Source organism: Phalacrocorax carbo, chromosome 1, assembly GCF_963921805.1.
Source record: "Phalacrocorax carbo chromosome 1, bPhaCar2.1, whole genome shotgun sequence".
NCBI classification, from domain to species: Eukaryota; Metazoa; Chordata; class Aves; order Suliformes; family Phalacrocoracidae; genus Phalacrocorax; species Phalacrocorax carbo.
This window is the reverse complement of record NC_087513.1, coordinates 194,390,786-194,413,585: the sequence shown is the minus strand read 5'-3', so window position 1 is coordinate 194,413,585 and position 22,800 is coordinate 194,390,786. Positions and strand designations below refer to the sequence as shown.

At 45.9% G+C, this 22,800-nt stretch overlaps 1 protein-coding gene across 10 annotated transcripts in view; it reads right to left on the bottom strand.

Moving 5' to 3' along the window:
- The window catches only part of SLC7A1 (solute carrier family 7 member 1), a 42,852-nt gene extending 30,651 nt beyond the window's left edge, over positions 1-12,201 (bottom strand). For 4 of the 10 annotated variants that reach the window (XM_064441073.1, XM_064441081.1, XM_064441074.1 and 1 more), the window contains exons 1-2: positions 12,077-12,201; positions 1,906-1,965 (exon numbers count right to left, since the gene is read on the bottom strand). The gene's annotated coding sequence lies outside the window, so the exon portion shown is untranslated. Of the gene's footprint in view, positions 1-1,905; positions 1,966-3,322; positions 3,474-12,076 lie in introns of those variants that run through there. The other 6 variants (XM_064441076.1, XM_064441079.1, XM_064441083.1 and 3 more) reach the window with 2 other exon arrangements.
- Between the last annotated feature and the right edge of the window lie 10,599 nt (positions 12,202-22,800).

Sequence of the window (22,800 nt, the reverse complement as noted above, 5' to 3'; positions counted from 1 at the left end):
GTGGAGAGACATTAATTCCCCTCCTTGGCTACTGCAGAAACACACACTGTATTAGCCTTCATTTGCAGTTATGATCGCTTTCCAACTGCGGACACAATCAAAGGCTGGGACAGGATACAAGATGAGAGTCTCTACTACCAAAGCATTGCAAGAACAGGTTAGAGAAAACGCCTCTTAGATACAAACTGGATATAGTGCATCTTGCCTCAGAGCAGACTCAGGTGCAGCCAGACAACATATTTGTTTTGGCAGGGTTAACCACGAAACCAGGTATATTCCTCTTCCCAGGCTACCATGTATCACCCCTGCAGCTGTACCAGAATAACCACCTGGGGAACTATGCTGCAAAACTGCATCACTGAAACTCAATGCTGCGTCTACAAGCAAGCAGGTGGCAAGCCACTGCAGCCAGGGCAGAGGAAAGGGATTCCCACCTGAGGAGAGCTGTCTCCTGAAAGGCACCTTTGGTGCTCTCCAGCCTTTTAGCCCATACCCTGCGCTTCAGCTGGTAAGGACCCTCTGGCAGCTCAAAACAGCACCCAGCTTCTTGGAGGAGGAGGGCAGCGCTGCATTTATCATCCACAGCTCCTCAGGGATCAAAAAGTTTAGGAGATGTCTTCCTGCCTGGCCAAAGAGCATCACACCTCCCTCATTACATGAATCACTATTTTCTGTTGAAAAAAACATTTAATTGAAAAGTCTCCCACCAGCTCTAGTCCTCAGCATGGCTTCAAATTACACTTTGCAAAAAAACTGCTTGATTTAACTCCCTCAATTTATCATAAAACCCAAGGGGACCTCTACTGATAATTAGACTTGCCAAATGAAAGCCTGAGACAGATTGCCAGGGATCTACTTGAAGAGACACATTGCCCATAATCTGCCAGGGATTCAGCCTCAGTATCGAGCAGAAAAAAAATTTATGCTTTGGGAAACAACATTAAACAAGTGGGCTTCTGTCTTTAACCCAGATAAAATGAAGACAAAGCTTTGCTTAGCTGAAGTGCCTGGCCATGCCATTCAGCATGCTCCAGTCACAGCCCCTGGGCAACAGTCCTTGGAAGAAGACGGGAAATGTCCCTTAGGAAATAAGGAAGCAAGTTAGAGAGAAAAGTTGGTTTGTTATTAAAACAGTAGTGGAGAAACAAACGAATGAGAAATTATGGGCCCCAACCTTCATGCAGAACAACAAACAGCATCCTGCACAGCTGCGGGACACATCCAATAAGACAGACCAACAGAAGGAAGGAGAAGACTTCCCTGAACACTGTCATTTTACCAGGAGTAAGGGCACATACAGACAGGTGGGGATTTTCAAGTGGGGGCAAGGGGCTGATCAAAGTGGGTATAACTCCGTGGATTTTGCTACGCCCTGAACAGGAAGGAGAGGGTGGAGGCTAGCAGGTATCTCGTGGTGAGTGGTGGCAGCTCCAGCTAGAGACAGTGCCACACAGTGGAAGCAGACCCCGGTCACCCCTGCCCAGCGGCCCATGGGCATCTTGCCTGCGGCAGGAAGGGCTGCCTGGGCAACACGCTGGACCACAGACCAGGATTTGGCCACCCCTGTGGACCAGCGTCTCTGCAGGTGAGGTGTTTCTCAAAAAGGCACATTCCCAGCACCAGTGTGTGGCTTATCACCATGCTACTGTCCCAGTTAAAAACTTCCTGCTTTCCCGTAACAAGTACTGACTTGATGCAAAGGAACCCTTTACTGGAAGAGCAGCGGCAGTGTTTCCGTGTAAGAGGTGGACGTGTTTGACGAGCTTCTTTAGAAGAAATGCTCTGTAACAAATTTTGGAGTAATTGCTCACACAAAGGAGAGCTCAGCCCGTGCTTGACACAGACTCATTCAGGGAGGAAGGGGACCAGAAATCGTACATGGCAGAGTCATGGGGCCCCTCATACCTTACACCAAGATGATTCTAGGCTTCTGAGAAAGTATTCATTATCCTCAGGTAACTGCATCTGCAAATAAAGTGTTCAAGGTCAGGCTGGGTGGGGCTTTGTGCAACCTTACATAGTAAAAGATGTCCCTGCCCATTGCAAGGGGGTTGGACTATGATATTGAAAGACCCATTCCAACTCAAACCATCCTATTCTATGAGTCCGTGAAACTTCAAATTATGCTACATCACTCCTTAAGGTTTATGCAACCTAAAGAAAGTAATAAGAATATATTTTCATTAATCCAGGAGTTTTTCCACTGATTTGGAGGTCATTCTCAAGGGCCTGGCCCACACAGACCTCTGAGTCAGACCTGCCAGCCCTGCACGGTGCCGTAGCTGTTGGATAGTGACAACATAGTGGAATAAGAAAAACTTCCCTTTTCTGAAGAAACCAAAGTAATTTCTCATTAAGCAAGCCAGCTGAATTCAAAAATATATTACAACCTTCTGAGGGCACTTGCATAACTACAACTTAATACTAAAGCTTTCTGTAAATATGATTTACACCATACCAATGAGAAATCTAATGTGAAAGGAGTTAAAATATTTGCTTTTACACCCAGTACTCCCACACTGCAGCTTTGCAGGCACAAACAAGCACTCCACACACCCCTCGGCTGGTGTGTGCAGCCTCGTATTCTCCTGCAGCCAAGAAGATGCTGTGTGTCTGCAGTTTCAGGGGTGGCTCTTGACATGTACCTAGCAGACAAGTAATTCCCACTGGAGAGCTCTTCAGGAAGACCTTCCCTTGAGAGACAGTGTCCTGACACACACTGGGTTAAAAGCAGCGACTGAATGCTACCATCCACTCAAACCAGTATTGCCCTTTCACCAGACATACCTCACTAACCAGGGCCACTCAGTGCCAAAGGAGCCAACAGTGCACGACTCAAGAGGGGCTGCCGATGCCCTGGCTACATAGGAAGAAGCCCTGAGGCAGTCCGTGCAGCCCAAACCAAGGCAGAGGGGGAAGCCGAGTGCTGATGATGCAGCCACACTTCCAGCGTAACTGGGATACAGCCATGGCCCAAATCCCTGACAGTTAATAGTCCACTCCCTGCCAGTCCATGACACATGCCTGACCAGCGACTGTTGTTTTGGGATGGGAACTGCGCTGGGCAGGGCAGCCGCAGAGCCCAGCTGCCAGGATCACAGGATGTGTCCACATCAGGGTAGTCTAGACAGACACCCACAGCTAAACAGGAGCTGAGGACAGTGCAAAGAGGTGGAGCAGAGGAGGTAAAGCATGAGGCTGTGTGAAAAGGAAAGAGAGGGAAGGTGATAAAAGCCACCTGCCACTCCACATTTGAGGCATGGGGTAACCCCCCTCCAGCCATGCAGCCAGCACACCCAGAGATGATGGACACCACACTCACCTCCCAGCCACTGAGGAAGCACTTCTTCAGCCGTCCCTCACCATGGCAGGGCGGTGGGCACACACTTCTCGCCTGAGATCAAACCATCGCAGCCACAACTGCCCATGCTGAATTTCCCAGCCCGGCCACTGCCATTACCTGTGCCACCTTCACGCTTGCAACAAGCTGCTCACATTGCATCATCCTCCTACGTTCCTCCCCTTCCCCAGTATCTGCCCTCCACAATATTCCCAGCCATCAGGAGTGGAGAAGGCAGCTAAAAACAGACTAGTGTTTAGGAATAGTAGTAATGCAGAGTTTGGTCTTTTCTGCAGACACTACAAGCAGTTTCCATGGCAACTTTGCCCACGCACTTGCCAGCAAGTCGCCTGCTTTTGTTTCAGTGTTTGACCCAATCCTGTACAGCTCTGGAGCTCTTCAGTCCTGTACACTGCCTGAGCCAGTAAAACCCCCTATTCAACAGGACAGGAGCCCCCAGTTAATAATTAAGTTAAAAAAGAAAAGGCACATGAAATGGGATTATGGGTCTGACTGAGGGGGGGGGAATTCAGTCTGAGTGTTTTGCAAATCATCCCACAAGCCATCAGTATACAGACTTTGCAGCTCCTAGGTGCTGACGGATGTAGTTTTCAAAGGCATTTTGTTGTAAATCCATTTCAGGCGTTTAAGCCTAAAATAAGTAGAGAATATGGTAAATAATAGAGGTGTGATGTTTGACCAGTCTGATGACAGGGTAACCAACCGCTCCTGTTTTCACACAGAGATATCAGCACCCAGTTTTGATGTATTCTACCTAAATAAATCTTACCAGAAAGGAGTTACAATACTGAAGCAGAATTACATCTCACAGCGAGGTAGGTGTGGAGTTTGTTTGCTTTGGGTAAACACTCTTTTTTAAGCCACAGGCTCACCACTAAGCTCTCCCCTGCTCCCCAACAGGACAGCTGTTGTCTAAGAGGAGTTTTGCCTCCATCTAACCCAAATGTTCAAGGCTGCATGGCTGCCAATAGGGAAGGGCTGGGGAAAAGACATGCCCAAGCACAGCCTGTTTCATATTTACCTCAGACCCTTTCTCAAGGTATGACAAAAGGCTTCCCACTCCTGCCTAGGACTGAATCAAGACTTGAAGTTTTCTCCCCCAAAAAAGCAAAGATGAAACCCACCAGATGAACCGGGAGCCAGACAGCAAGCCACATGTTTCACGTCCCACTGCTGACTATGATGCCACACGGAGGGACCCTGCACCCACTCAATGCGGGGGCTCCTCACTGACCAGCCCAGAGAGGGATTTGGGCAGAAAGCTCATAACCATCACTAAGTTATGCAGAGAAAGGCACAGCCCTCACGTGAAGCTGGGGGAGAGGCAAGGGTGGGGATGATGCAGAGATACCAGCACCTAAGAAATGCAAAAGGTTGGTAGGTTTGGCTGAAGCCCAGCCACAAGGCCCACTGCAAAATACAGTGCGGACTCAGCCCCGTTTTGCACAAGGAGAGGCACAACCTTGTAGTCAGCCTTACAGCTTATTTTGCCATCTGTGTGGCAGAAAGCCAGCTCTCACAACCCACATGTCTCCATGAAGGGAGCTTGTTCCAATTCCCTCAGAAGCACAAGTCAACTTGGGGAAAAGATAATTCCCATGAGCAAAAAAAAAGATTTGCCATATACAAGTTATTCAACCCCATCAGCTTAGTAGTTGTCCAAATTGTAGGCAAAAATCTTACTCTGATTTCTGATTTTACTGGAATTGCCACCTACACCTCCCTGCCCCTCGTGCAGAAGCCTGGCCTGCCCCAAAACCTGCACGGGGTACCCAGTGGCAGAGATAAGTGAAGCCACCCAGCATATAGTCCTGTCAAGGGAAGTTATACATCCATCCTTAAAAATAATTGTGTCCCTATCAGTAAAAGTACAGTGTTTGGTGTAAGGATGCACTTTTTATTAGGAGAAAAACTGACTAATATCAATCCAGTCTGCTAATACCTTTTACAAAAAACCTTATTATGTTTTTCCACATCATCATTCTGGCATCAAAGGAAGTCACTCTATATTTACAGGGCTGGGGGGCTACACAGAGAGGCCCAAATATGACAGTCTGAGAGGTGTTGCATTATACATTCCTACTTTTTTGAGTATGTACAGTACCATCTCTCCCCATGACACTTATCTAGAACAAGAAACTTTGAAGTATAATAAGCTCTTCTGCTGCAAGGCTCTTTAAGTGACAGCAGGTAGGAAACAAACTACTGGCTGTAAATATTCTGCTTAGCTCCACTCTACTGGGACTCGGAAGAAAGAATATTGGTGGTTTTGAAGCAAAACAACTGCAACAAATGGTAATTAGCATTTTCCACAAAGGGTCTGAACAGCAGCATGAAAAGCAAAGAGCTGCTGTTGTGCTTTTGATGGTGCCTTGCACCATGCTGTTCTGCTCTCCAGATATTTCCTTCGAAGGAAAAAGAAGGTTCAAAAGTACTCTAACATCTGTGATGGTTTATCTGGAACAGTCAAAGCACAACAGTGTGGCTTCATCACTTACACAAGTTTCCTTGGGGAACATCTTTGTATTTCTTCACCTGCCAACCCCGATGAGGGGTAGGATTCCTCTTGGCTAGCTTTAGCCAACTCCAAAGCAGACATTTGGGCTTAGGGTATCATCTCACCCGCCTCTGTAACCAACAGGCAAAGACAGGCACCTCCAGGTATAAATTTATCCCTTTGGAGAAGAGATGGGAGGAATGACCCTCCAGAGACACCTGCCTTCCCCAGCTACTGCAGGGCTCTAGCAGACATCTAGGAAAACTCCACCAGATGATGCCTCAGGACAGAAAACAGACCAAATCTAGGGCCAGCAGAAACAAAAACACCTCGATGAATTTTGACCTGTCTTTCTGTGGACAGAAAGATGTGAAAGTCTCTGAATGGTCTTTGGGGCTTTAGCAACTCAGAAGTCCACTTCCCTCATAAGAACAATGACTCCTCCTTACACTTGCATTCCTCAGAAATAAGGACTGTTTTCAGGACAAAGCTTTGTATTTCAGGGCTGTCCAAGCCCTGATCCTAGTGCCTTCAGAGCTAAGCATAAACATTTTGCTTCTGCTCTTCTCCAGTTGCTTAACTGTTATGCTTTTCACTCTATTGCTTGTGTTGGTACCTTTCCTGAACTGAAAAGATGCTAGACGCCAAACTGCCACTCTAATGTCACAGAAGTTCATTTCCAAAATCTCAACACACACCTATTGTTTTTCTCCTCCAAGATGTGGCACGTCCACCCTAATCCATCGTTCAGCTACTGACTTCTGCATGTTGCCCTTTCTTCTCACTCAGGGTGCCAGAACATTTTGCTCCTTTCTTCAGGCAGACTGCACAGCCAGAAAGGTCCTGCATAATGCACCTCTGGTCAGCACGGGCGGATATATAATGGTACGGGTCGGCACCTTCGCGTTTCAAAATTGTATCAGCCAAGTTCACGTAGCGGTTGGAAGGCACCTAAATACCTGTTTTGATCACTTCCTTTTTATACAGAATCCACGTGCCTTTTTTCAGTGGGTTGCTAAAGCAGTCGTGGACAGGTTAGGTCCTCAATTACATTACTTTTTTCCCCTACGGTAACCATTAGATTATACATTCAGCATCAATATCTCTTAATAGCTACATGATTCCTATTGCAAATAACTTGCAAGAAACTTCTGTTGCTGCTCTAGGTAAAGCATAAAAGAAAAGGGGTTGATTTTGCTGTATTTTTCTCAATGGCCTGCTCTCAGCTTTCGGAAGCTGTAAGCACACAAGCCAGGCTGATGTATAGACTGTCACTGCAAAGTGAGACAAAGAACAAAATCTTCACAACACATGCTACAGGTCACCCTGTTCTGTGAACTTTTTGGAGGGAAAAAGGTAAATAGCACAGCATTCTTTGCTTGGGAATTCTCTTACTTGGGTCAAAGAGCTGTCAGGTAGTATGCAACGCCGAGTGGAGTTTAATCAGCAACCTAAGGATGAAAGACCATATTCTGGTTACCTGAGCCAACTAATCCCCTCTGGAATATTTTCTAAAGATACATCACATTATTTACCTTGCTAGATGAAAACGCTTTATAAAGAGAGTCACTTGAACAAAATAACATAGCTCTAAAAACTCAACAATGCAGTTTTTTCAACTAGCTTATTTAAGAATCTTTCACCTGATGAAGGCAAGCTCTTCTTCAGCTTAAGGAAACAGTCCATTTACCAAATCACAGTAATTTCTTGCAGTCAGTTTGCTCCTGCCACATATACACCCAAATAAGCCTCCAACATCAGCGTTCCCAAATGAACTACTACTAGCATTACCAGTGCTCTGATTTTGTAATGCTTTATAGCTTGTACTTTTTTCTCTCCTTCTACAAGGAAAGATACAAACAAATGACAAGGATGCAAAAAAATGATGAGGCAAGAGTGAATTGCAAAATCTGTACAGCTCAGAAAAGACAGCTAGGATATTTGTCTAGAAGTCTGGTGAAAGGGAACCCAAGAGCTATGCCTCATCTCTGAAAAAGGCAGAAGAAAGAGGTGTACAAAAACATGATGCCAAATACCACCATTAAGTAGATGGTAATATATTTAGTAAATATAGCAACACACGGATTTCTCAGAAAAGGTGTCAAGACACAGCATAGTAGGCACAGAGGAACAGGTTAGATTAACAGAAAAACATAAAGAGGGATCCTGCTCAAAGAAGCTAGTAGCACATTTTTTTTCCTATAGCAGTTGCTGCAACTCCAGAACACACAACTTTATTTCATAGAGGCACCGTTTTTCTCTGAACTGTTTTTGAGTCAAAAAAAAAAAAACCAGAACCTGAAAAATGTACCTGGGACCAAAAGTCTTACAATATTTCATTCTGGAAACTCTGAAATAAGGCACTTCTGTACCAGATACCATTCACAGGATTTATGACCCACCACCTTGGTGGTCTCCAGCAAGTCAGGGACCTTGGCAAGGGCAGCAGCTGCTCACCCACCATCGAGGGAAGGTAGCTCTGGCCAGCACTGCCAGGGCAAGCTGGGTCCTGACATCTCTACAGACCGCAGCGGGAAGGTGGGAGGCCCAGCTCCTGATCGCTGACACCCCCAAACTGCCCACGAACCACAGGCAGTTGTCAGGAATGCTGCAACCGGTGGGCATAGCACAGGGCCAGTGATGGCCCCATGTTTTGTTTGACCAACAGATTCAGCTATGCTTTTTTCTTTCCTTTGTTTTTTTTTTGTCTTTATAGGTTTAAGCAGCCAGTGACATCGCAACAACGGCACTAAGGAGGAAGTACTCAAATACCAGAACAAACCTACCCGTAGTGCGAACAGCCACAGCTCTTCCCAAAGCCACTGAGAAATCAGAGAACCTCACAAGTTCATTGAGATAAACACTTAGAGATTTATAGTGTAGGCTTTTACACCCGAGCTAATCCCCTAGTGCCTCCTTTTATAGTCAGTGGAAAGCAGCTTTCAGGTCACAACTCATCTGCTTTAGCGCGCTGGGCTGAGATGAATCACTCCGCAGGAACGTCCAGCCCTCCCTTGGCTGACCATAACTAGGGAAGCAGGGCTGACTACCTTGGATGTAGATGACTACATTTGGCCAGATGACTGCTACCTTCAATGCATGACAGACTTGCAAGGATTTTGGCCCTAGGATAATGAAGATTGAGGATATAGCAGGTAATGGAAAAAACCCCAGGATACTGCCAAACACACTGAGGTAGACAGCAGAGCAGATCCACCCTGGGTTACTAACTCTGGGTCAGTACTGACTGGAGTTGACCCCAACCAGCTCTGCTCAGAACTGCTGGACTAGTTCTCCACACCATCCAGCCTCCTGGTTCTGCTGGTCAATTCCATTGGTTTCTACACACACTTTGTTAAGTCAGTGGGACTTCTTACCTCCTTACATCCTTCAGGAGAGGCGAAGAGGCTCTGCCACATCCCCATCTGCCCTTTGGCACTACGGTGGGTCAATAAACCTCACCAGGATCGAACCAGCATCCACCAGGCACATCCGCAGGCAAAGTAAATCAGCCTCTCTTCCTCCTGCCCCACACCACATGTGGCTGAACTTTTGGCATCGCAGATACAGGCCAAGAAAAGAGAATTAAAGTCACCACTTTGTTTTCTACTCTCTGAAAGCTGGGATACAACTGGAAATGACATTTCTGAAAGGCCACTGAAGTCTCACTAACCTGTCATGGTGGATCAGGGTCAAAGAACTTGATAGGTCAAGGGTAAACAAAAGCTAGTAGAGGCAGTAAATGAAATGAGATTCCTTCCTTCCTTCACCTGAACCATATTTCTTACTGTCTTCTTTCCCATCTGAGACTGAACAACAACCACCTCACCTTTTTGCCCTCCCTCTTGCACACACCAGACCGTCAACTGTGCTCAGCACCAGCTTGACTGGCACATATCAACCCTCACTCAGGTTGTCACACAACCAAAGGCTCAGGCACACCACCATACGGGGATGAACCCCACCTGAAATCTGGCAGTGGACTACACAGGAAAAAGGAGAAAGAAAACAAAAAAAACCACAGAGGGAGTAACAAAGGTGTCAACAAAAATACAACTCTGAGCTGGTTACTCTCATAACTGGTTAGAGAGTTACAGGTTCCCTCTTTTGTCTAAGCTAATTCCTTCTGTATAGCAAACCCTTCTCTTTCCGTGTGGAGTCAAGAGCATATTGCATATGTGCAATCGCACGTCTCACCCACACTCACAAATGAATTGCTTGAATTAGAAGCCTAGCTGGCCTCAGGTTTCCGTTACAGCCCACCCAAAACGAGTGCCTTCTGAACGCCTCTCCTCACTGATAAGTGCAAGCCTATGAGCAGTGAGGCTCAAAACTTTACACGTCCCAACAAACTGGCATAAATCTGGGACTAAACATCCAGTCATTCTCCTGCTCAGGAAATGGGTTTATCCTGAAGCCAATGTGACTGACTAAAGCGTGCATGCTGCGGAGCATGGTCAAGGTCTGTCCCCTTCAGATCACTCAAAATGCAAGATACTTAAAGTACTTGAAAGTAAAGTAACATTTGAGGGTTGTGGTAATCAACAAGCTTGCTCCTTCTTTTTGCCAGGGTCAGCATTTACAGCTCTGAAGCCTGTGCATTATATGGAAATTCTGTCTAAAAGGCTGACTGCTGAAGGCAACAGAAGTCCACAGAGTACCTGATCAGAAAGGTACGTTTCTGCCTCTTCTCTCCAAGCATTTATTGTGTTTGTCTCTGACTTGGAGACAGCAAAGGCAGATGAGTGCCACTGAGTAACTAGCTTCAAGAAGCAGAACAGAGCTGTTCTACCATGGAGGACCCCACACAGAACCTACATGTGTGCCCATGTCCTCCCCACTTGTCCCATGGCTTAGTGGAGCCCACAGAAGTGGGCAGAGGGAGGCAGGGTGTCCACTGGTTCACCTGCTGTTGGACATCACCATGAGGTTGCTGCTCAAGTGCAGACTTAATCGTTGTAAATGACCACATGCAGGTAGGTGGCAAAACCACTCAGCTAAGAGACAGTTAACTCAAAGCTGCAGCACTGTGATCACCTCAGCTCTTCTGCCCGGATTTGTGGGCTGTGAATTCTTTAGAGCTGCCTTTCTGTGCCGAATCCGTACAGCACCTACAACAGCAATGACATCCTGCTTCAAAAATAAGGCTTCTGGCAGCTGACAACACAACTAGCATTTCTGTACATAGTCCCAACCTTTCTGTCCAGCTGAGGCTATATATAAAATTCCTCTTGAGATTTTTGTAGTGTTTCTTCCCTCCCCCTGCTCTGCCCTGTCTGCAACAAACATTCACACATACATATGCAAAAAAGAAGAAAGCCATCTGTTAGTCAGGCCAGCTGCCTGTAAAATGCTGACAAACAAAATGGAAACAAGCCCCTGTCCTCATCACAAGAGCAGGTTCAGGAGCAGCAGACAGCGGCAGCTTGCAGGGTATGGGCCTGACACAAGTGCTCCGAGCGATACCTGCATTTTCCATAAATTCTCAGCCTATTTTGCTGTTTCAAAGGGAGAGCAAAGCACAGCACAGCAGTCACTCAGGAGCTATCCTGGACCTGGAAAGGCCATCAGGGAAACAGCCCCGGGTTCCTTCTTGACACCTGGGCCTTCACCTCCCGGCAAAGCACGCTCCCTACGCTGCCGCTCGTGTTGCAAAGCGAATATAAGCAAGAAAACGGGTTAGCTGGGAAACGTGCAAGCACTTTGAGCTTCCCAACTCTGCCCTGGCTTGGTGCTCGTTCTGGAAGCGGGAAAGCGCGGCTGGAGGCGGCGATGCCCACCTCGGCTGGCGCAGGGGCGCACGCCCCGGGAGCCGACAGCGGCAGGTCCGACCCCCGCGCCAAGCAGAGGCCTTTCGCGCGGGGAGGGCGGCCCCGGCGTTTCGGGGGATCCCTCCCTCAGCAGAGAGCTGGGACGCGGCCCCGCCAGCGCGGGGAGAGGGCGAGGCAGGGTGAGGCGAGCGATGGATGGCTGTCAGCAACGGTCCGGGAGAGACGGCGCGCGCAAGGAAGCCACGGAAAGAAAATGGTGGGGCGGCTGTTTTGGCGGGAGGGGAGACGGCCCGGCCCCGGGAGACCTCCGCGCCGCCCCGGTTGCATCATGCAAAATGGACGCTCCGCGTGGGGCTGGGGCTGCCGCCGCCCGCCCCGGCCCAGCCCGCACCGCACGGCTCCGCTCGGCCCGGCCCGCCGTCGGGCAGCCCCGCGCCCCGCACTCACCCGCGCCCCGCCGAGGGGCAGCCCGGCGCCGGCGGGCTCAGGCGGGCAGGCGAGGCGGGCCACAGCAGCCCCCGCGCTCCCCGCCGCCGCTTTACACCTTCGGTACGGCCCGCCCGCCCCGCCCACCGTCCCGCCCCCCCCCCCCCCCCACCCTGCGGGAGCCGGTGTTAGATATTTGACATTTAACAGTAAAGAAACACACCTATTTGGGAGAATCCTGAAAAAAAGGCTGATAAAAAACACGTTCATAAATGAAAAGTTTTGTTAATTAAAATTTTCTTTTCCAGAACAAAGGCAGAACAGTAGAAAAGTCCTTCAGTGAATACGCAGACAAAGGCCTAAACAGTAAAGAAGTTGCATAATATCAGTTACCACCACACCACGCTCATTAATGCTTGCCCACTGGAAAGGCTGGGGAAGGCTGGAGCACGTCTTGGGGTAAGCATTCAGAGCAAGCCTTCGAACAATGTTTCACTGCAGTGTTTCTTCAACAGCTGCTCCACGTGAGACAAACAGCTATACCTGTCGTGTTGCAGTCCGCTTCTGCCTGTCACTGCCATAGAGCCCTGGTTCATCTCCTGTGCATATTAATAGGTGTGGTTGTGTAAATAAGGGGAGCAGTGGTCTGACATTATGGCTCCTAAAATTGTTCAGCAAAAAGAAAACCTAATCTCATACCGGTCCGATGTACCCAAGAATACCAGCTACAAATAACAGGCGAAAACCCAACCAAACAGTTGTTCTGGGTTTTACCTTCTTTTTGCTAGAATTAAGAAATTCTGTACTTAAAAATAATTTGTTGCACCTTAAGCATTCATTGCTTTTTCTATTAAGCAGCTGGTCAGCCTGTCCTAGTTCATTTTGATCTGTGGAGGCCCAGAATGGTATTAGCCCCTGTGTTCTCTGCTATCCTGGACATTCATGCTGTGATCACCCAGGTGAGTAAAGGACAGGCAGTACACCTGGCACAGACTGGTCGTGTCTCACAGTCAGGCTGCATGTAGGCATCCTGGCTACTTATAGAGGAAGTGCTGATGGGGTTGCAAAGGTAACACTTGAACAAAACTGAGGAGGATCTGAAGCTCTGTGCTCAGAGCTTGGTGGTGGGAGGTGCTAGGTGACAATCTTCATGGTGCACTCTCTCAGGGTACGTGAACTTTCTGCAGTACAAAAGGAATGGAAAGGGAGGAAGGGAAAGATTATTCATTCTGCAGATCAGGTTGCTTGGAGAAGATGCAGCAACATCAAGAGCTGAGGAACTGGAATTGTCCACATCCAAGCTAGTTCCCCCAAGCAGACTTCACAGCCAACAGACAAGGAAAAGACTTAAACAGGTCAGCTGAATATCACCCTGGAGGTCTCTATTGTACTTCCTAACACTAGAGTGAGCCTGCAGCAGTGAACTTAGATGCCAATATCCTTATTACAGACCTCCACAATTAAAATTAGTCCCATTCCAGAAATCCTTTCTAGAGTTCACTCCTGGAGCTCAGCCTTTTTCTGGCATTACCTCTAAGGCTGAGATTTCTGATAGTAGGCCACCATGAAATAAAACAAGCTACGTGAATGAAACACCACTACTGATTGCTCCAGTATGGTACCACAATTCACCTCATTGAGAGGTGATTATAATCACCTTCAGTGTTTTGACTGTGTACAACTTAGATTCATCCAGGCTATGCTGGGGTGCAGATTAAAAACCCTGAGGGACATCCGGATGCAGTGGCAGTCATAGATGTAAGAGACCCATCTCCCCTAACCTTAGGCATCTATGGTACAGACATCTCCACATGAGCACATCATAATAGCTTCTTCTCTTATAACCAATGCACAAAAACAGGCATTTGTGGACCACAACTCACAAATCTTAAGAACGGCTGCCTGGACCAGACCAATAGTCCGTCTAGACCAATGTGCTGTTCCTGAGAACGGTCCAAGCATATCTGTAGGGAAACTATGATAAAGCAAAAACATGAAGATACTTCCTTAGAACACTCTCTTGGTGTCCAGCAATTTGCAGCCAAGACGGAAATTGTACCTTTGCGTGTAGTAGTCCTTGATGTCCTTCATTTTCTGTCAAAGTTTCCAGATTCCCCTGATGCCATATAAAATTTTAGCATTTACAACATCCTCTGACATGAAATTCCATTGTTTTATTACAGGTAGCCTCAAATACCTCATTTTGTGTCTTTTGAACCTGCTACTTGCTAGCTTTCTTTTTCTAGCAGTGGAAGAGACAATGAACAATTTCCATCTCTGTGTTTTGCAGGCTTTTATATGTCTTTATCAAATATATATTTAACAAGATCTTCCTTTCTAGTCTAGGAAGTCCTAGCCAACTTAGTCGTCCTTTCCGTGGAAGCCATTTCATGCTTTCAATCATCCTCAGCGCCTGCCTTAAACCTTTTCTCATGTCATTCCTAGGAAGATGTCTAAAGTGCACCAGATGAATCATAATCTAGAAATACCTGGCGGCATCCCAGCCACCTACTGGGAACGGTCTGTCCCCCGTACCATTCTACAAACCATGCCTTTGTGTTGTTGAAGATAGTGCTAGTTGCCTCAGGCCAAAACTGTGCCAGGGACCACACAAACAGTGTGACATTGACTCTTTCTACACTTGTAAGTTAAACAAAGGTAAGGAATATTCATGGAACTTAATAATCCTTCTGCTAAATTTTTTTAAAGGACCACGGCATAGTTTTGATCCATGCCAGCTAACATTGTCTCAGATAATCCTCAGACAGAAGAGCTGTTAGCGCAAACCTGGGGCCATTCCAAAACCACCCTGTTTTGGAGGGTAAGAGGATTTAATGGTGTGGACATTAACCGTTCTGTTCCATAAGCATTTTCTGTCTTGGGCAAGCTTAGTTGCCTAAAATAAGAGCAGTCAATACAGCTGCTCGTGGAACAGTGCTTAGGGACATGCCCTGGTCCTTTTTAACTAAAGAGCACAGATGTGGCCTAGATGTGTGAAACAAAGTATAAGACGAATACTTGTCTACCACAGGAACACAGCAGAAAAGCAATGGGGTGGGCAGACCTAGTGTGACTAAGCAATTGGACATTCACTGCAGAATTTATCTAGCCAAATGTGGAGGTATGTGAAGGTGTAAGAGACTGTGTACCAGACTGTAGAGGTGAATGGGATTTTCAAAAGCTTTGGCTTCACGAAGGCCAGGCGCCACCTCAGTCTGGGCTCCCTCAGCATCATGTGGGTGGGAAACCCCCATGACTACAGTAACAGCTGAATACCTTCCCTTCCATGAGCACACACAAATCAGCCAACTGCATGGAACAGAGCAAGGAGCTAGGCCTTGCTCTTCAGCAGAAGGCACTGCAACCTCCAAAGTTGTGTACAGCATGTGTCCCAGAGGTAAAACATTAGAGCAAGAGGTGAGGATCTGGAAGCTGCACCCATTTCCCATGCTCAGGGGCTAAAACACAGCTCTCCTGCTTTTCAAGAGCAGTGTGCCAGGCTGGATTTTCCTTTTCCCAAATTAGAGCTAAGTGTGTCAGAAGAAAGCATTGGAACAAAGAGACACTGCCTTTCAAAGAGCCAAAATGCTGGTGGTATTTTTGCTCTGGGTGAAGTGGTCCCTCACAATTCCCACAGCTTTTAAATTTTACTGGGAGCTGGCAGATGCTCTCTCATAAATTCCTCCCTTGATATGCTCTGGTGGCAGTCCTGCTAGGTGCCACTCAGTCGGAATAAGCTGAGTATTTGCCACCCATGGCAGAAGGCTCTGTCCTGAAGGCTCTACAGTGCTGATTGCAGAGAAGCTACGTTGCAGTCCACCAAGTCAGTCCATGGGCTGGGGGGTGGAATTCCCCCCTTGGACCTCCCAGTCGCATCTGGGGACGTCTTGTGTTTGAGGAAAGTAATGCTCAACGTAGACATTATAGTCACCCTTTTGTTGGTAATTAACAGCAGGTTCCCTGATGTATCCTAGTCACAGGTGAGAAGAGTCTCTAAAGCGGTTTTAAAATGCACATTTTTGCAACATACAGAATAAATCAAATGAACCCTGATCATCTCTTTATCTGTCTCTTTCCTTCTCTTGCTTGGATGTGGGAGTTACTTGCTCCTTTCCAAGTTATTCAGCCTTACCGCTGGCAAATAAAATTATTGAAAGATAATTACAAACAGGTATTTCCATTTCAGCAGGAGCATCTTCTTTCCTGCTTTGGCCAGAGTGATACTCTCCTGCTTCATCCTTTCTGATTTATTCAGTTTCTTTTTTCTCTTCTTGTGTATTGATGAATTCAGTACTAGTTCACGGACCCAGGAATAAAAGGAGATGCATCAGACAAAGCTGATGCAACAAGAGCTGGGCCAAGAGGTCACCTTTGAACCAGATGGTGGATTTTAAAGTCATCTCAGCCAAATTTTATTCCTGCAATGCTGAAAACGAGAGATGTCACTGCCAAGAATGGCATCGCTCCAGACTATGACAGTAAAATGGCAAGGAGAAGAGCGCTCTATGTGTTTTCGTAATTGTATTATAAATCTAAAGAGATGCCTTGGAATGCACTCAGCCAAAGCTGTGGGAGGTGGTGGTGTAATGTAAGGCTTTTTGTACTCATTTACAGATTATTTTTATCTGAAGTCACCACACTCAATCCCACCCTTTTCTCTGTAATTTTTTCTTAAAATAACTGGAGCTAACATCCTGTTACAGTTTTAGGTTAGTCCCATTCTTGACAAAGTTTTTCTTTCACCTGCTAATACGCTTGGGCTCGTTTACTCATTCATCTTCTCCCTCTTTTTTTTTTTCCCATTAGGATTTAATGGGTGTAGCGGACTTCCTTTAGAATCTTGTGTTTATTTGGGGGGAAGCAGGCCATGATTTTATTGGAAATTATTAGTATAATTCATGTGGTTTGTGCTCTCTGAAAGCATCAGAGATGAAAAAGACTTTTGTACTTTCTGTTCTTGAAAGATCATTGTTTCTGGCAAAGTCGTTTAGCATTTTCCAAGCTGTGAAATGATACCACTCGCAGGCGAAGCACAAAAAAGGCCTCATACAGGCCATGAATTATGGGTGAGAGATTGTAAATATTTTTTTTGTTTCAATATATATCAAGACCAAAATAAATTTAAGCCCAGAATTATGCATAGGAAGACTTTTAAGTTGTCCAAAACTGTGTTTTAGGAAGAACTAAATTATTTAAACCCCAGAAAGTCCTTCCAGCTCCAGTTTGCCTCCTCATCTGCAGTGGTACCCTGGCAAACTTCAACTGAATTTAGATAAGAATACTGTGTTCAGTTTTGGGCTCCTCACTACAAGAAAGACATCTGAGGTGCTGGAGTGTGTCCAGAGAAGGGCAACGAAGCTGGTGAAGGGTCTGGAGAACAAGTCTTCTGAGGAGCAGCTGAGGGAACTGGGGTTGTTTAGCCTGGAGAAGAGGAGGCTGAGGGGAGACCTTATTGCTCTCTACAACTACCTGAAAGGAGGGTGTAGTGATGGGGGTGTTGGTCTCTTCTCCCACATAACAACTGATAGGACAAGAGGAAATGGCCTCAAGGTGGATCAGGGGAGGTATAGATCGGATATTAGGAATATTTTCTTCACTGAAAGAGTGGTCAGGCATTGGAAGAGGCTGCCCAGAGAGGCAGTGGAGTCACCATCCCTGAGGGTGTTCCAAAAATGTGTAGAGGTGGCACTTCAGGGCATGATTCTGTGATTCGGGGCATGGTTTAGGAGGCAGGGTGGTGGTGGGTGGACAGTTGGACTTGATGATCCTAGAGGTCTTTTTCAACCTTACTGATTCTGTGATAATTCTGTTGCTCTCAGCTCACAGACTATATCCAAGTCCTGTAGATTCTTTTTGTCCACATTTCAGTGAAGTTGTTTTCCCCCTTCCTCTCCACAGGTGAAACTCTCAGCTGGGAAACTGGAAGCTGGCAGAAAGGGTGCTTTGTGTTTACTCTGTGTGTGTGTGTGGTTTATAGTATACACCAGTGTTTACTTTGTGTGTGTGTGTTGCACAAGGCTTTGCAGGTCATCATATCCCCTCTAGTATTTACTGATTGATTTCTGCCTCTGATCCACCATGATGCCATGCAACTGTGGCTAAGTCTCTTGGTGCCATAGCAATAAAAATAACAAGCACCATTCCAGCTACTAAGTCCCTTTCTTCACAGGATGAAGTCAAATCAACAGAACTGAAGAATCCCAGTCAAATCAATAGAACTGTCATCAGAAACTCCAAGCTGTTCACTTTCTGGTATCTTCCAAATTCAATCTAAGCAAGTTTTATCAACCCAATCTAGTTTTTTTCTGTGCTAAATCAATTAAAAGAAAAACCAGAATAAAACTGACCCCAAGGTGTATCCTGAAGGAACTCTATTAGTAACTTTCCTCCAGGTTGGCAGTCCTCTTACAACACCGTCAATGTCATCTCCCTTCTCATTAGTTCCTTATTGCTTCTCGCCATCCTTGCCTCTTAGTTCATGTACTCTTTCTTCAGTTCAGCCAGTTTCCAAGACAGTACAGTTTCATTTACTTTACTGCAGTCCAACTAGATTAGATATCTCATTTCTCTTGTCTAGAAAGTTATTTGCTTTAAGCAACTAGACCAAATGATCTCCTTTTGCGAACTTGCTTGCCTTTGTGTTCCATTTTTCATTTAAATCCATACCTCTGTATACATTTACTTCAAAATATGTCTTAATATCTTGTGTACTACTAAAATGAGACTCTCATGGCTGCTATTCATCCAGTCATATGTTACCAACCCTAATTAAAAAAAAAAAAGTAACAAAAATCTTTCAGAGTTTCAATTATGCGCTCGCATCTTCTCACAGTTATGGGATAGAGATGATCTTCTTTTCAGCTAAAGTACAATAACATCTGTGGTTTCTTTTCTAACAGTTTCATATCAGTTGTGCACATCCCTGCTCCCAGCAGCAATGCTGGTTTGCCCTTCTCAATATCATTGCTGGAACTGCTGTCCAGTTAGGACAAAATCTAGAGAAGTACTTGGCATCCTAACATGCAACTTCAGTTGAGTAAAGGCTTCTGCATTCAGGGCAGTGGTCTCAATTCTCTTCCAAACTTATGGAGGCTGATAAACTCAGATGCCATCTGATCAAATGACTCCCACCTTCCTGCTAGTACTGAAGACCCACTTACACCAGGAACTCTTGCAGAACTAACACAGAGTGTGAGTGCTGAGTTCAGATGCTGCTGGCAGGGCTTTTTAAAGCAGCAACTGAACCCCAAGAACCCCTCTGCCAATCTGACTGCCCTTGTCACCGAGAAAGTGCCATGTTACTTCTCTTTTGCTCTCCTTTTTCAAACAGGAATCTTTTACTCCTCTGAACCTAATGCTTAAATGGGTGGATATAAAGTGTCATGCATCCTGCTGTCTAGAGAATTCTCCCAGCAAGTCAGACAAGAGTGCTTTAAGTTGAAAATGGTCTAAGATCAGGTTATGTACAAGAAACCTCGAATATACTATGCAGGGAATTCCTACCAATTTAAGAAAAAAACAGTTATCCAGTTGTAATGGCCCCTGACAGTACATGACTGAGGTCATCCAAGATATCTTGGATATTTTTAATAGGGCCTGTAGCAATAGGACAAGGGGTAGTGGTTTTAAACTAAAGGAGGGTAGATTTAGACTAGATGTAAGGAAGACATTTTTTACAATGAGGGTGGTGAAACATTGGAACAGGTCACCCAGAGAGGTGGTAGATGCCCCATTCCTGGAACCATTCAAGGTCAGGTTGGACGGGGCTCTGAGCAATCTGACCTAGTGAAAGATGTCCCAGCTAGTTGCAAGGGGGTTGGACTAGATGACCTTTAAAGGTCTCATCCAATGCAAACCATTCTATGATTCTATCTCAGTAACATCTCGGTCATTTAAGATCATCCCAGTCTCAGAGGCTAGACTTCTGTTACTAAATAAGATGGGTTGTGTCCTGTCCTCTGTTCTTGAGGTAAAGCTGCACAGCTCAGTTTGCATCCACACAGCAAAACCCTCTTCTCCAAAACAAGTCCAACTGAGATGGCCACCTCCAAAGTGCTCACTGGGAAGAGCAATCCCATGCTGTCCCATGAACTGTGCCCAGGCATTGCCTGGGAAAGGGCTGTCTTGCACAGACCATACCTGTAGCAGGAACTATTAAACAGCATGAGTAATCACAGACTGGTACGCCATCCTGGACCCTCACCACATCTTATTTATTAACATAGGTGTAGCCAGAGAGGCTGAAGCTTTGTTACACACCTAGAAGCAGTCAAGACAGAGTTTTGGACAGGTGTCTTCAGCATTTCCTCATGAGCAGCTCAGACACCACACCAGTTGTGGCAGATTTTAGTCCTGGGAATGTAACTTTCTCTCATTTACTATACAAAGGAATAAGACATCTTCCTCAGTATTGTGAATTTTGTTCCCAGAACCAAATTAATTTCCTGGCATTACAGCCCTTCATACCCTCTTGGGTCTGGCCCTTGATCTAAGCGTGATACAAATACCGTGTTTGATCTCAGCCTCCCACTCTGTACACAGCAGCCCTACTTCCTCCTTTTTAAATTCTGTTTCTATTTATATGGTTACCAAACCTTTCAGCACTTATCTTCACAGAGCTTTGCAAGGTCTAACTCAGCTTGACTTTTGGCACTTGGTGCTGAATTCCTACATTTTCTGACCTTCAAAACATATCTGCCTAGACTGACTGACCTCTTTATCCGTTCCCATATACTGTTTACACCTTGCATCCTTCCTTGGGCAGTCATTCATCCAGGTATCTCTGGAGAGCTTCCTCATTCATTTTTCCCTTGTTTAGCATGCAAATTCCAGAAAGATTTTCTACCTCAGATGTAAACTCTTACATTCCTTCATATGCAACCCCTGACCTTGTCAAACCAGTTAACTCCACTCATACTTTTCTTAAATTTATTGAAATTTTCCCTGTGAAAAAAAAACACCAAAAACCAGAAGGATTTTTATTATCCTTTTCCCCACTCCATTTAAATGCCAACAACATTCTGATTCAAAATTATTTACTGTAACTAGTTCTTCTATAATGTGTTCACTACTAAAACTACATCCAACATACATCCCCTTTTGCCTGTGGGGATAAGCAAGTGTAATATCACATCCCTTTATTCTTGAGCTTGCAGCTGGAACATTAAACTCTTGCACATTGACAAGTAGTATTTATTCTTGATATTATAGAGACATGAAATGTCTGGGGTTTTATAAAAGAGTCCTCTAACACCATCTTATTTTTCTCCTTCACCATCCTTTCCCAGAGGATTTTGACTCAACTCATTCTGTTTTCTTCCTGTTTTGTCTGAGTTTTATTATCTGTCACTGGATCATTTGGCAATCCCAAAGGGTAGGAAGTCAAGCAGGTGAGGCAAAAAGCTGGCTTGGCTGACTAGGGATATTCTTCTAGAAATAAGGAGAAAAAAACAAAGTATATGGCCAGTGGAAGCAAGGTCAGGCAACATGGGAGGACTATATGGATGCTGTTCGCTACTGCAGGGAGGATATATGTGCAGCCAAAGCTCAATTAGAGTTGAAGCTGGCAAGTATCGTGAGGGACAATAAGAAGGGCTTTTTAAAATATATTAATGGCAAAAGGCAATGGCCCGTTGCTTGATAAGAATGGTCACCTCACAAACAGGGACATAGGCAAGGCAGAGACATTTAATGATTTCTTCATCTCAGTCTTCAACACCAATGGTGGGCTCAGGGATCCCCAGAGCCCTGGGCTAGAGAACCATGACTGTGGAAACTAATAACTCCTAATAAACCCTGAACTTGTGCAGGACTTGCTGCTCCAGCTGGATCCCTGTAAGTCGACAGGCCTGATGGGATTCATCCAAGGGTACTTAAAGAGCTGGCTGATGTCACAGAAAGACCTCTCTCAGTGATTTTTCAATGCTCTTGGGAATCTGGAGAGGTCCCAGTTGACTGGAAGTTGGCAAATGTTGTCCCAGTCTTCAAGAAGGGCAAAAGGGATGACCCCAGTAACTACAGGCCTATCAGTCTCACTTCTGTGCCTGGTAAAATTATGGAGAACATTATTCTGGGAGTTACTGAAAAACACAAAAACACCTGAAAGACAACGCAGTCATTGGTCCTAGCCAGCACGGGTTCATGAGGGGAAAGTCCTGCCTAACAAACTTAATTTCCTTCTATGACAAGGTTACCCACCTAGTTAACCAAGAAAAGCCAGTTGATGTAATCTTTTTGGATTTCAGTAAAGCTTTCGATACTGCCTCTCAGAGTATCCTCCCGGACAAAATGCCCAGCATACAGCTGGGTAAGCAGGTAATGCAGTGGGTGAGCAATTGGCTGATGGGTTGGGCTCAAAGGGTTGTAGTAAATGGCGTTACATCAGGCTGGTGGCCAGTCATTAGTGGGGTTCCGCAGGGATCCATCTTGGGGTCAGTACTCTTTAGTCTCTTTGTAAATGACTTGGTTGCTGGACTTGAAGGAATACTAATTAAGTTTGCTGACAACAAAAAAATTGGGAGGAGCTGTTGACACTTTGAGGGCAGACAGGCTCTGCAGAGGGACCTGGACAGACTGGAGAGCTGGGCAATCACCAACCATATGAAGTTTAACAAAAGCAAGTGCTGGATTTTGCACCTGGGGCACGGCAACCCTGGATGTACATACAGACTGGGGAATGAGAGGCTGGAGCGCAGCTCTGCAGAGAGGGACCTGGGGATCCTGGTTGACAGCAAGTTGAACATGAG